Source organism: Vulpes vulpes, chromosome 7 (assembly GCF_048418805.1).
Source record: "Vulpes vulpes isolate BD-2025 chromosome 7, VulVul3, whole genome shotgun sequence".
In the NCBI taxonomy this organism is placed as follows: Eukaryota; Metazoa; Chordata; class Mammalia; order Carnivora; family Canidae; genus Vulpes; species Vulpes vulpes.
In genome coordinates, this window is record NC_132786.1 from 86,638,972 (window position 1) to 86,653,152 (window position 14,181).

The 14,181-nt window shown below is 36.4% G+C and overlaps 1 long non-coding RNA gene across 1 annotated transcript in view; it reads left to right on the forward strand.

Annotated features, from left to right (window-relative positions):
- LOC140599710 (uncharacterized) overlaps positions 1 to 14,181 on the forward strand; it is an 82,797-nt gene that overhangs the window by 32,254 nt on the left and 36,362 nt on the right. The window lies entirely within an intron of this gene.

A 14,181-nucleotide genomic window follows, 5' to 3' on the forward strand; every position in this document is an offset into this window, starting at 1 on the left:
GGTTGATACTCTAACAATTGTTTTATGCTAGACGATTAGTCTATGTCAATCATGAAAATTCCATTTCTCTTGCCAGTGATTGGCTCAGAAATAGGCTTGTGACAGTTCTAGTCAATGAGGTATAAAGGGCCCTCTGCTGGACTGCATCAGTGAGTTTCCTTTCTCCTAAGAGAGTTAGAGAAAATATGCTTTACTCTTCTTGTTTTCGCTATTTCATGTCTGAGTATAAGTCCTAGAACCTCTGCATCTCTTGTTATCAGTGAGAAGCTGAAGTCAAGATTGGAAGGTGGAAAAATTTTAATCTTTGATGACATATTGAGCTGCTGAATCAATCTACATCGAAGCCTGCTGTACATGTGTTATATTCAGATGAACTGGCTTATGCCTATCCTGCTAAATATCCCAAATCTCAGCAGCTTAAACTAACAAAATTAAATTCTTATCTATACAACATGTGTATCATGGGTGAACAGGGGCCTATTCTCAATGCCTCCTTCATTGATGGATTGAGTCTCCTTTATTCCAAATTCCTTTTCTGGTGCTGTGGCAAGCTAATGGGTAAATAGATAGTGCACCAGCATTTAACGGCCTCCACCTGGAAGTGTGGGATGCTCCTTTTGCTCACATTTCATTATTTAGAGCAATCAATACAGCCATCTCTAACCTAAATTGGTACAGGTGGAACACTTCAACCATGCGCCTGGTAAGAAGATACAGTCAACAACAGGTTAAATGGATGAAAAAAATCTGTATGTAAGTATATTAAGTACTAAAAAATAGTTAATAGAGTAGATCTGATACATATATTAATTCAAAACCTGTACCCTGAAAATAGACAATACTTTCAGTTGCTTTCTGAATATACACCAGAAATCACAAACTATAAAAAAATCATGAAGGGACTCTCTCTTGCCTAGAATTTTAAAAGTTCTCTTTTAAACAACTCTGGATCAACAACAACAACAACAAAAATCCAAACAAAACCCACAGAATTTCTACAAAAGAACAAGAATGAGAATACTATCAAAACATGGGGTAGAGCTAAAGCAGCCTTTAGAGGAAAATTCAATAGCCTTAAGTGATTTTAGTAGAAGAATCCAAAGAGTGAATAAATCATAATGTTTTGGTATCTTGCTGAAAAAAAATGAAGCAAAGCAAATGGAAGGAATTAAGATCGAGATAATTAGTGATTTAGCACATAGAAAATATAATACTAGTATAGAAATATATCAAGTTCTTTAAAAAAATAAAATAGATAATTCACTAGTCAAGTTAGCAAAAAAAGGACAAAAAATAGAAGAAATGATAACAGGAAAATAATGGTAGAAACAGAGGAAATAAAAGAATCAAAGGGAACAGTCAGCTTTGAAAATATATTAGAAAATCTGGCTGAACAGAATAACTTTTATCTAGGAAAATATAATCCACCAAAACTAACATCAAAAGACAGAAAAATCTAATGAAATGATGTCCTTAGAAGAAACAGTAAATGAATATAGAAAAGTTCTAAAAGCCAGCACCAGGATTCATGGGAAACACTGAAGTCATTCCAAAGTTAGCAAGAATTGACTTCCAAAAGTCAGGTCCCCATTGCCATTTCAGTGTCATTTTGTAACAGAAGTAATAACATGATCAAATAAAAGGCTTTAAAATTTGGAAAGAAAGAGGCAATATATCTATCAACCCAAGAGTTGATAAATTTCAGAAACCTGTACAAATGAATAAATGAATACTATACAGCAGTGAAAATGGATGGATTACTGCTATACATTTCCATATCGCTGAAACTAAAAAACAAATGTAAAATAGCAACGACAAATACACAGAATAATCCATATGGTATTATTCCATTTATATAAATATGAAAACAGACAAAACTATAGTGTTAGATGGTAAAACTATAATACAGTGAAGGACTAGTGCAAAATTCAGTACAGTGGTTACTTTCATGGGGTAAGGAGAGAGGTAATTTAGATGGGAGCAAATAGGGATTTTCTAGGATACTGATAGTCCTATTTCTTAACTGGGGTGGATAAGTCATTTTCATTGGGATTCTTTAAACTATAACATTCATCACATACTCTTTTCATACAGTATTTTCACAATAAAACTAAATTTAATTTTTCATATTTTTGCTTGTAACTAAAACATATTGAATTTGTTTGGTATTGTAGTATTTTGACATTGTAAGATATCAAATTAATGAGGAAATCAACACATGTCTACTCTGGATTTAGAAAAGACTTCTGCTGGCACCAATGCCAAGAGAATTTAACCATGAAAATAATTGTGAGGGCCAACTCAGATTTCCAAGAACTGAGTCATCATCGGGGGAAAGGAAATTTTTAAAAAGCTAGACAAAAAATATTAATGATGAAACAAAGGATAAAAAAATATTCTTGCTAGACAATAAAAATCAGTGAAGCAAATAAGAATTATTGATTGGTTGCCCTGATTGATTGATTGATTTAATTTTTTCCTCCTTTTTTAAATCTGTATTTCAATATGTACATCTAAAAATAAGAACTTCCTTTTTCAAAAAAAAACATAATACCACTAACACACCTAAAAAAAATAACTATACTGGATAAATATCCAATCAATGGTCAAATTTCTAACTGTCTCATAAATGTAATAAATGCTTTAAAAAAAACAGTTGAGGGGCACCTGGGTGTCTCAGTTGGTTAAGCATCTGCCTTTGGCTCAGGTCATGATCCCAGGGTCCTGGGATCAAGCCCACATCAGGCTCCCTGCTCAGTGGGAAGTTTGCTTCTCCCTCTCTCTGCCCCTGCTCTTTTTCTCTTTCTCAAAGAAATAAATAAAATCTTTTTTAAAATAACAGTTAAATAAGAATCCAAGTAAATTTCACATTTTGCAGTTGATGGGTACACCTTTTAAATTTCTTTTAACCTATAGTTTCCCCTTTTACCCTTACGTATATTACAACATATTTAAGAAGCACAGTGTTCTTTCCTTTGCTTATCCACAGTCTGCTTTTTTCTATAGCAGCTCTATGGCATTTGATTTGTTCCTCTGTCATTTGTAGTTCTTGTGAATTAGTATGTCATTATGGAGAGGTTGTTCTGAAAGGGTGGTTCTAGACCACAGCCTCAGCGTTACTGGGAAACATGTTGGAAATGCAAATCACTGAAACTTACTCCAACCTTTGGAATCAGAAATTCTGGGCTTACAGGCCAGCAACCTGTGGTTTAAGTAGCCTTCCAGGTGATTCTGATTCTGCTGATGTTTGAGAATAGCTAGCCTGGAAGTTTAACTCAGATTTGACTTTTTTTTTTTTTTTTTTTGGTCAAGACCACTTTACAACAGTGGTGTGTTCTCAGTGACATGTTCTCCTAAAAGGCACGGAATATCAGATCATTTTTCCTTTTATGGCCATTGATGCTCAGTGCTTAGATTCATGAGTAGATTACAGATTGCAAAATAGAGATAGACTTATCATATTTTCTTCATTTGTTATCTGAAATACTGCTAAAAAGTGAAATAACTCTCATCTATAATTTAGTAACTCGGTGTCCTTACAATTTCAAATCAACTGAAAAGTTGAAAGAATAGTACGATGAAAACCCATATATTTTTTACCTGGATTCACCAATTGTTAACATTTGCCACATTTACAACTATATCTCTCCCCCACCCCACACACAGATGCATATGTATATTTGCCTGTATATTTGAAAGCAACTTAACACTTTTCTCCTAAATACTTCAGCATGTATTTCTTAAGAATGAAGATATTCTACAAGCCCATCCAAGAAATTTATCATTGATTCAATAATATCTAATAAAGGATCTATATTCAGATTTCTTCAATTTTCCACAAAATACAGTTTATTGCAGTTATTTTTGTTTCAGGATCCAATCAAAGATTATACATTATACATGGTTGTCATGCCTTTCTAGTTTCCTTTAGACTAGCCCCCTTTCCTGTATGTCTTTTTTTTAAGGATTTTATTTATTTATTCATGAGAGACACAGAGAGAGAGAGGCAGAGACACTGGCAGAGGGAGAAGTAGGCTCCATGCAGGGAGCCCGACGTGGGACTCGATCCTGGGACTCCCGGATCACACCCTGGGCTGAAGGTGGCACTAAACTGCTGAGCCACCCGGGCTGCCCTCCTATTTGTCTTTCATGGTGTTAATATTTTTGAATTTTTCTATTGTGAAAGAAGGAAAGTTCAGTTTATGAATTTACCTATTAACAGCACATAATAATACTTAAAGTGACTTGTTATTATCATAAAATGGATTTAAAATCTATCCTATAACTTTCCAAACAGCATTAATCTACACAGAACACGCCCCACTCTATTTTTCTAAGCCATCATGAAATTCACTCGGATCTTTTCTTGGCAAAAATGCCTTCATCAGAATTTTTGTTCGTGTTCTTTTATCTCCATTAAACATATTCTCAATAATGTGAATGTTTACAGTCTATTTTCTGAAACTATTTACAAGAAGATTAAATTACTTTAGGCTTTCAAGGTAAAGGAGAAAAAAAGAATTTTAACTTAAAAAGTCATATATCTATATATATGACTATGTATATACACACATATATACTAGGTAGATTTTTCAGCCTTGGAGGAAATAACTTTTCTTGAATTTTCAATATTCAAAACCAAGATTCTTTCCTTCACTCTGTATATGTTTCAGTAATTTTTGTTATGACTAGAAAGGAGAGCTAGTGTTGTATATATTGTTGTAGTTCATACAGTAAAATGACTTCCTTTATTCTCCATGGAACTTTGGAAAATGTCCCTGTTCTTGCATTACTTTGATATTGGAGGGCCATTTTTTTGGCTACTTTATTAATCACATCATTTCAGGTATAAGTTTGTTTTGATTTCCAATTCTGCCTCACTTTTCCTGAGCTGTTTTTCCTTACTCATCTTTTTCTTTTCAGCCCTTCCTTGAGTTGTGTGTGCGTGTGAGTGTGTGCTAGTGCACATGTGTATACAGGCTAGAGAAGAAGAGAATCACTGCTTTCCCATGGAATAATCTGCCAAGAATATTTTGCATTAATTATATATTCAAATATTTGATAACCTTAGTTCATAACTATTTCTACTAATGTGGATGTGCTACAAGATACAAGACTGCATCCTGACTATCTTTAATAAGGCAAACGAAAAAGTATACTTTGGTGTAATTAATTTTTAGAGTCTTAGTGTGAGCAGGGATAATATGTATAACTAACCTCGCCTCAGGCTTTTGGGTCCTGGAAAGACCTTGACTATAGTCAATTGCCTTTAGGCCCAACACCAGAGCCACACCTTCTAATTAGGGATCCCCTTTCCCAGGCTCTTATGGTAGCTCCTTTTTCTGTTCTCTACCACATTGTAGTCTATACCACCCCATCCTGTGGTCATTTGGGTTTCTTTCAAGTTTGTAGGCTAGCATTTGAAATTACAAGCAAAATTATTTTTTATTTAAGGATACCAGACCAATCTCTTCAAATAGAGTGTGTTATTTGGCTCGCAGTACTATTTTTCATGCCCCATCACACTTTTCTACATGGCAATGGAGAAAGGAAATGTAGCAGGAAATGATCTGGGCCAAAACTACTGTGAGACAGCCGTGGGAGGGCTGAGAAGCAGCTCCTTGGGACTTAGCACCAAGTGTCGTTGGCTGTCTGACAGAGGCAGGCAGGGGACCCCAGACTTAACTTGATCTGGGGGACCTTGCTGATCTGGGAATCTGAGCATCTTGGCAGAGTCCATAACCGGCTTCTGACGCCCCTGAGACCACCTCTTTCTTAGAAGCCACTCCCCAGATTCCACAGCTTGGCTGTCCTGCCCTTCTCCAGCAGCCCATGCGGTGGTCTTGAGCTACATATAACTCCAGCGTGTTTGCTCAGCTGCTGTGGGTCTGCTTGCCCCAAAGATCTAGCCAAGCAGAGAAACCACGTGGTAGTTCTAGCCAATAAGGATATCATGGCTCTTCATAGACTTAAACAAACTTGTATTCCCTGAATGTGAAGAGCATACCTTTTATATTTTCTGGGTTTGGGTAAATATATTCCTTTATAAGCTGACTTACTTTTCTTGACTTTCTATTTATCCCTCAGAGATGAATGCTGATCATCCTTCAAGTCATGTTTTAAAAGGAAGGCAGAGACCTTTAAATGTATTTTATTCTTAGCAGTCCCTCAAACTTCTTTTGTTAGATGTCTTTCACAATGCACTATAAAAATAAAAACGGCCACCACTGTCTCCTGGCATATAACAACACATTACTGTTTTTTTATTTTTCCTTTTTGGTCCATTTAAAGTCACTACTTATGATGGGGGGAAAAGGCTTTATTTTTGTTCAGAAGAAAAATCCAGTGTCAACAAAAATGGAACACAAAGGAACTCATTCCTTTGTTTATATTTTAAGGTTTAGTTCCCTCCACAGAAAGGACAGCCTGATGTTGACATATTAACATGATAGTAAATAAGACATTAAAAACATAGACCTTTATTAACAATCCTTAACATTTTGTATTGAATAAAGAATCGTATAAACAAGAAATAAGCTTTCAGATTCATTTATTAGGTCCTCAGTAGAGCTAAAAAAAAAAAAAGACAATTATACACGTTTTATCAAGTTTGTCTACTACACACAAAGTTAAAAATAGTCATCATGCCATGATTTTTTTAAAAAGTCAAATTTATGGAGTGAAGAGATAACTCAATTTATGGATCATGTTTTAAACTACAAAGTGATAAAACTACCAGTTTGTGGCCTATTTTTAAGCTCATAAATGGAATTTAGGGTGTTACTAGGGGCCAGATATCTGAGCTACCTTTAGCCTGGGTTCCTGAATGATCACCATGCAGCAGAATTACCTACCAACAATTCTCACCTTAGGCTGGTAAATAGCCAAGAAGTCCATTTATTTGTTTCTTTAAGCCATTAAGATTTCTGGGGGAAGGGATTGTCTTTGCTGTAGCAATGTAGCCTTACTCTCACCAACATAAATGTATATATGTGCCTATGCTATGCAGCACAGAAAACAGATGATAGCATTCCAAGCTCATGACAGGTATATTTAATGTTATTAAATAGGCAGTATGCTGATGTGCATACTTTTGCATATTGAAAGAATCTCAAGTAGGAAGTACTTCCTCTACAGCAAATGTTAATTGAGAACTTCCTTTCCCATTGGTAAGTAGTGAAGATGACAATCCTGATGAGAGTGAAGACTCAGACAGCTCAGGCTAGCTATACTGAAACCTATATCAGGACTGTATGACCAGTGTTAAGTGGCCTGAAAAATCATTCCAGGTTTCCCAAGATTTTGAGAGTGGAGGAAATAAAAATAGTTATCAGAATGCAGCGTGCCATGTGTACTTTCTAGTTCAGTAAGATTTACATGGTTCTCTCTGCAGATATGAGCTTCATCATTTTTCAATAATCATTTTATTGTCTTCATAAATCCTATACACTGTGAGCTGTGAGATTATACACACACACACACACACACACATCGGGCATGTGTGTGTGTGTGTGTGTGTGTAAATGCTACCAAATTACTATCAAAGACTGTTGTCAAATGAGGATGAGAAAAACAGCAGCATCTCTTACAGATTTCTCATTTAATCTGGTTTATTTCATATGAAACATCAGAGATAACCCCAGAACCATTGCTCCTTTAGATGCAGTAAGGACTAGATTATCTGGGGGCACTTCCATCCTCCTTTTTTGATTTATAGATGAAGAAATTAAGGCAGAGAGACAGAGGGCAGTTTGCCCAAGTGTCCCAGTGCATTTGGGTGGAACGAAGCAAAATAAGCCTTAGAATTTTTTGCCAGGGCTGAAGTATGCACAGATAAAGTAGATAGCTGCCAATGTGGTATAACACGTAATGATCCTGGAAAAGCCAATATTCTCTTGCCATTTTGCCAGGATAGCTGAAGTATTTGCCCCTAATGAAAGACACATGCACCAACCAAGAAAGATATTTCATGAAATAGTAACCTGCTGAGACATATCTACATATATAAAGCTTTTCAGGTTAGCTTCAGTACTGCTGAGAGCAAATAGCACATAAAAAAGATAAATTTTGATGATAGGGAGGCAATGCTAAGAGATGTTCAGTGTTTAGAGTAAGGATGGAAGTATCTTCTAAACTATGTCAAATGTATCAGATTTTGTGAGGACCCTGGGCCCCTGGGAATTGGGTCCTCCCAAAATAGGGCAGCATGGGTAAAAGGAGAATGGAATGGTAGCAAATAAAAACATGCCCAAATATACAATTTTGCTTAGCAACAAGTTTTTATGTAACTTAAAAACTATTAGAGTTGGTATAAATGAAGGAAGGTCTGAGGTTAACCATGGTTTATGGCACTAGTGAATCCAGTTTATTCACTTACATAGGACTTATGAGTTTATGGATGTTTTTAAGATGATGTCTTAAATAATCCTTTCAATAACTATTGAAATAAGCATTATAATTATACTTAATTTGTGTTGCATTGATTCACTTACTTACTAAACCAACTAATATTTTTTGAACACCTATCATGTGCTGGAGGTTCCACAAACAACAGAAACAAAATTTTCTCCCCTTTGGGACTATAAATAGGTATGGAGGCCCTCTTATTTATGACTTCGGGAGTAGTCAGCTCTCTGGAACTCAAAAAATACCAGGACGTTTGAAAACAGAGTTTGGTAGAAATGACTTCTTTTTAGAGCACTATCTGAAGACTAGTTGGGAGCATACATCATGTAAGTATATCTGGAAAGCTTCATATTCAGAGGAAGTGGATGTGGGAAATGCCAGAGAGGCTGAGGTCTTGAATTCAGTTCTGTCCAAACTAAGATTATTACCCTTGAAACAGATTTGTTACAATATGGTTTAATTCATATGCCAGTACTAATAATCTCTGATAGCTCCCTATTTCTGTTTTATTATTATTACCAAACTTATGTTACCATTTAGGAGCTAGTGTTACACCATAGGATCATTCTTAAAGCCAAACTGAAGGTCTTCAGACACACGAGACCTAGGAATGTGAAAAGCCAACCCAGTCTCCTGGAACTAAATAAACCCACAACTGAGCTCAGATTTGCAAAACCCAGCAAGCTGAGCAGACAGCCCAGACTGGTGCAGGCCAAACACATTTCCCAGACCTGCAAGAGGAACCAGCCGTCATCTACCAGCAGAGAGTCTTTGGTTAAATGGGATGGTAAGCAAACAATCAGAAGTTCCTCAGCCCAGCAAGACCTAAACAAAAAACTTTATCTGTAACTACAGATGAAGTTCCAGCATGACCTGTTGACTGAACAAAATGTGGTTCCTTGGGTAGCCTGCTTTTGTAATAGTGTTTAACAACAGCAGGCTTTGGTTTCCCCAAGACTCAGTCACTCCTGGTTGCTGAGATTAGATGTAACTGTAGTACCTGAGAGAAGACTGGATGAGTTCATGTCACTGCTTCAGGGATAGTTAGGGATTGGGAACTGCTACATGGCCACACGCTAACATTTTATCAAAGAGCAAACCAAGACACACAATTGTAAGGGATATTTTTGGAGACGTCTTTTGTCTTGCTTTTAACCTTCATTCCCTTCCTTGAACCCTCATTCAAGGGTTCTTGGTGTGTGTGTGTGTGTGTGTTACTGAGTGTATAAGGGGTACGTGTAGTGTGTACTGTGGACTCCTTTGCAGTCTGGTGAAGCATATGGAACCCTTCTCAGAATAATCTTTCTGAATTCATAAAATAAAAAAACATTGCCAAGGTAACCAAATATAATGAAATAGTCATCAAGATGATAAAGTAAAAGCAAATTCAATGATATGGTATTATATGTGCTACACACACACACACACACACACACACACACACATTAAATACATTATATACATTAAACAATGAGACCTAGGGTGGATCTACAAATTGTAACTTCAAAGCAGTAATAAGCATGGAAAATATTTTGAGATGCCCTAATACTGTAATGTGATGTAAAAATATTTGTGATTTCCGTGGGTGAGAGTTACAGGTACTTCTAATACTCCTGTGGTTTGTTGTTGATACTCATAATTAAGGAGATTCTAAGTTTCAATTAGGGGTTAGATAAATAAATATATACAATTTATTTTCCATTATTTAATAAAATAAATATAAATAGACATATGGAAGATATGTAAATTATGTTATGTAAATAAAAATAGGTGGATTTGTTCCCCCATTCACATTCACAGACCCCTGAATTCTATCTAGGACTCCAGGTTAAGAACTGCTAGTTAATCAGTCAAGTGCTTTCTTCCCTAAAAGTTGCAGACTAGTGGTCTATGAGCCACATCTGGTCCACAGATGTATGTGATTGGAGTTGCCAGTGTAAAAATTTTTGATATTTTATATATAAATATCCGGATCGGCAGCTTCCCTTGAAAAAATGGTGTATCTGACAATATTGGGCTAGATGCGAAGTGGCAAAAATTGTCTGGAACTCAGTTTGTGCTCCACATACACTAGACATGGGCCTTCCTCCTGCCACAGGACCCTGTTGGCTCACTTTACTCACAGAGGCCACCTGTGCCGTCATCATAGGCATGTAAACTGATGACTCACTGGTCAAACTGAGATCCACAGTGGTGGAAACTCATTAATTTCTGTATCTTGGTACTAGTTCAGCACCAGTGAGCAGGGAGGTATTCAACTGTTCTACAATAAATGCATTAAAAGTTGCTAATAATGATAACAGTAATCATAGTTACCTACATTCATTGAGTATTTATTATGCACAAAAGACTCCTCTAAAAACATTTTTTAAACTGGACAATAATTGTATGAAATCGAAGCTGCTGTTACCTCATTTTGTAGATGATGAAACAGAGGTTCACACTTTATCTAAGTTCTCATCCTCACACAGAGCTTCCTTATAGTTTGCTTCCCAAATCCCCAAAGGGGGTGCTTTCATCTGATGAGGTGGAGTGCTTCTGTTTCATATTACCCGTTGTTTGCTATCTTTGCCCTGTCAAAGGGGCAGCTCTTCTCCATGCTATGCCAAGTGTTGACCAATGTGGTAGACAGAGTACTAGACTAACAATAGAAAGAACTAGGTTAAATAGTAAGTCATTTAACCTCCCCGACCCTTCATTTTTTATTTATAAAATTGAGCACTGGACCTATGATGCTTACTATTTTTTCCCACTATTTTCCCTATTGATTTTATATTAATCAACAATTAGTTTTCTAGACCTTTCCCTGAGACACCAGGTTGACCTAAGAATCTTTTCTGAGATTCCCTGTAAGCAGTCCTGCTTTAGCATTCATTCAGGTATTCATTCATTCATTCAACAAACATTTATTGAGAGTGGTAGGCACGAAAATGGCCCCACTAAACATATGCATGTCCTGATTCCTGGAATCTGGGAATATATGAGGTTATGTGGCTATTATGGGCTGAATTGGGTCCCCCTACAAATTCATGTGTTGAAGCCCTGAATTCAAGCGTGACTATATTCAGAGATAGTGTCTTTAAGGAAGCAATTAAGGTTAAATGAGGTCACAATGGTAGCACTGTAATCCAATAAGATTGGTGTCCTTATGAGGAGGAAGCAATCCCAGGAGTGTGTGTATGTACAGAGGGAAGGCCAAGTGAGGACACAGAGAGAAGACGGGTGTCTAGAAGTGAGAAACAGAGGTCTCACCAGAAACCAACTCTGCCATTACCTTGATCTTGGACCTTCAGCCTCTGGAACTATGAGGAAAAAAAATTCTGTTTTTTAAGCCACCTAGTCTGTAGTACTTTGTTGTGGCAGCCTTGGCTGACTGGTGTACAATGGCATGGAATTAAGGTTGCTATTCCATTGATGTTGCAATAGGGAAATTATCCTCGATTATCTGGGTGGGGCCAAATTTTTCATAAGAATCTTCAGGTATGGAAGAGGGAGGCAGAAAATAGAGAATCATATGGCCGTGTCAGAACAACTGTGCTTGATGTTGCTGGCTTTGAAGTTCGAAGAATGAGGCCACAAACCAAGGAATATGGGTGGTTTCTAGAAGCAGGGAAACGTAGGGAAACATTCTCCCCTAGAACTTCCAAAAGGAACTAGCATGCTGACATTTTGATTTTAGTTCAGAGAGGTCCATTCAGACTTCTGACCTTCAGAACTGTAAGTAAAATTGTGATGTGTTAAGATGCTAAATTTTGGTAATTTCTTACAGCAGCAATTGGAAACTAGTACAAGCGTCTGCTATGTGCAGGAACTGTTATAGAAAACATTGAAATTATCTATTTAGATCATTCTTTACCACAAGACTGTAAGTTTCAATGATAAAGTCAGTACCTACAAAGTGCCTAGTACTAAAGAAGCAATCCCAAGAGACTTGTGGAATTCAACTGCATTAGTATTTCTTAAATCCATGCATCATATTGGTCTGCATGATGATTAGTTGGTTATGATGGTTATAGTGGTTTAATATTTTGTTTTTTCCCTTCAGACAATAGAAATGTGATCATGATCAGACAGTTTTAGAGATGGAAGGGACTTCAAAATATGAACAAACTATTTCATGTAATAATTCTCTCTAAAAGTGACCTGCTTTTCAGTATTACTTTAGAACAGTCCCTGTTTCATTTGTTGACCATTTTATTTGCTAAGGAATTATATCTTATCTTCAGCCAAAATTTGCTTTATTATCACTTCTTTCAAACTCCTGGTTAAGCTAAGTTAAGCTTAGCCTTGTTAAGCTTAGCTTAGTTAAACTGAGTTTAGTTTGGTTAAGCTAAATTCTCTAGAGTAACCAAGAATAATTTGAGTCCTCCTTGCATATGCTGGCCTTTCAACATGTGAAGGTAGCTATCATGAAGACTCCCATGATTACCCCTACTCTGGCATTAATTTTATTTTGTAATAAGTAAAATGTAAAATGTCTTTACATTTTCCTCATAGGAGCTCCATTATGCCCAATCTAGTCTGGACACAGTCTCTTGATTAATAATCCTCTTAAAATGCAGTGTTTAATATGAAGCACAGTTTCCAGGTATCTAAACAGCTCAATGGCAAATAGGCTGTTATCTCCCTTGATCCATATATGATGCTACGTAGGCTTCATTAATTTTGTAGAGAGAGAAAAGCAACCTATTAATGCCTACTTACCTTGTAGTTGGCTAAATCCTAATTTTTTAAATGACATGTTAAATTGGGCTTTTTCTATTGTATACTTGTACATTGATTATGTGAGTCCAAGAGCACAAAACTAATTTTTCCCTTTCCAATATTATTGTATTTGTATTTTTACTTTCTTTCAGCCTAATGAACTCATTTAGAGTTGTGATTCTGTTAGGAAAAGTATCAATAATTTCCTCTCTATTAAATTCGATATTTATTGAGCAATTACTAAGTTCCTAGGATTGCACTAGATGCATTAGATCATTTAAGAAATTAATAGCATATGTTGCCATCCAAGTGATTACGAATTTGACAAATAGGATGGGTTTAAGACTAGAGCCCTTGCTACAAAATGTCAGCAATTCATTAACCGACACCCTCCCAGTGTTGTCAGATTTGAATCATACTAACCACACAATCTTATCTAGTCTGCATTTCTTCACCTTGGTCCTTATACTGAAACTTTGCCAAATACCTTTTTGAAATCCAGATGCACTATATTGCTCTTATTGAATATATGGTGTCACATTTCTTAACAAGGAAATGAGTTTAGATTTGGTACTTGGATGCCTCATAACACTTAACCCTGGGCAACAAATATTAGATCGAATGCATCCTCTCTCCTTCCCTTTCTTGTCTTTCCTTAGATAGGTTTCAAGCAAATAGAATAAAAGCAAATGAGTTCTGAAAATATCAGAAAACAAAACCTAATTTGAATGGAAAGTTTACATTTCCTTTCAAAGAAGAAGAAATTTGAGGCAGGGTAGACAGATACAGAAAGAATATCGTTGATAGAACAGGATATCTAAGTGGGATTTCTGAGAAAGATCAGTGAAGAAGTAGCCTTGCTGGTTTTTAGTTTGTGATTTTCTAAGGCATCCCAAAGGGTTTAGCCAGCGAGCGCAGCAGAGGGCAGCGCAGCGTGGGGAGCCTTGTATGGAGTTGTCTTAGCAACCAAGTCTTTCTTGCTGCCTGACTCAGCCAGGCAGGAAAGTGAGAGCAGCTTTGAGGAATGTGCTGAACTGTGCAAGAGGTTAGTTTCCCAACTTCAGGAAAGTT